Source organism: Aythya fuligula, chromosome W, assembly GCF_009819795.1.
Source record: "Aythya fuligula isolate bAytFul2 chromosome W, bAytFul2.pri, whole genome shotgun sequence".
Lineage (NCBI taxonomy): Eukaryota > Metazoa > Chordata > Aves > Anseriformes > Anatidae > Aythya > Aythya fuligula.
This window is the reverse complement of record NC_045594.1, coordinates 10,405,195-10,406,579: the sequence shown is the minus strand read 5'-3', so window position 1 is coordinate 10,406,579 and position 1,385 is coordinate 10,405,195.

Sequence of the window (1,385 nt, the reverse complement as noted above, 5' to 3'; positions counted from 1 at the left end):
GAAAAAAAGAAAAAAGGCAACACGATGAAGTTACATCAATAAAGAAGCAGGAAAAAGAAGTGAAGAGGAACAGGCTGGCAGAATGGAGACCAGGACGGGAACAGGCACTTTGATTGCCTCATGAAGATAGGTTCGGCCAGACTTAGCAAACCGCTCAGAGAAGCTCATACAGAAAGTCGCTGGAAATAGGCGCACTGGAGCTGGAGAGAAGCTCGAGCTGAGAGAAGCGGACCTGTGCACACAACTGCCTCTCGCTGGTAAGCAGTTGCGCATTATGGGGAATCATACGTCCTTAGGAACAAAGGCTGTCCTGGTAACCTTACAGCTTATTCTCCTTATTAACAATTGGACAGTTTATGAGCCTGAAATATGGGACCAATCTGAGGTCAAGGTGTGGGACTCTGCAACTAAAAATGGCAGGGTTGCAGTGGGATTGCTCGGCACCTGGCGAGCAGTCTCTGAGGCCTTAAAGAGTCACGTGGTGTTGAGGGATTTCTTGAAACAGCAAAAATCCCATGGCTTGCTGTAGCTGAGCAAACCAAGCTACCAGGGCAACTATGAGAAGTTCCCATGACAGTGTTCCCACATCGCCCAATTGAGGAATTCAGGAAAATATTGTTACCAGTAGCTGGCCTCAAGGACAAGGTCTATGTGACTGCTAATCACAAGGGGGTTGTTTTCTTGCAGGTGGGGTTGTTTTCTTGTAGCTGTTTGTCTGGGTGCTTTTGACCAATAATCTTGTGTGAAACACTGTCCACCCCTCTTAAGTTCTCTATAAAAGTTAGGCTATTCGGGCAATAAAATGGAGCATGATCTGACTCTGCTGGTGTCTGTCGTGCTTTCGGCCATGCTTCCTACAACATATGGCGCCCGAACAGGCTGAGACCCTAACAGGCTGAGGCCGGGACATCGGAGCGGCGCCGGGACATCGGAGCGGCGCCGTGAGGTCCGAGGCACACGGCAAGCCGACCACCGCACAGAGAGAAGCATTGAAACACCCTACTAACCGACGTGGGCAACGGCCTCGGGGTGAGAAACGGGACGCGGAGAGACGCGGAAAAAGGAATCGCGGTGAGACGCGGAATCGCGGAGAGACGCGGAAAAGGGAATCGCGGAGAGACGCGGAATCGTGGGGGGACGCGGAAAAAGGAATCGCGGTGAGACGCGGAAAAGGGAATCGCGGAGAGACGCGGAATCGCGGAGAGACGCGGAAAAGGGAATCACGGAGAGACGCGGAATCACGGAGAGACGCGGAAAAAGGAATCGCGGTGAGACGCGGAATCGCGGGGGGACGCGGAAAAGGGAATCGCGAAGAGACGCGGAATCGCATGAAATTGAAGTAATCGCGGTGCGATACGGGCCATCCGAGATCGAGTTGCTACAGG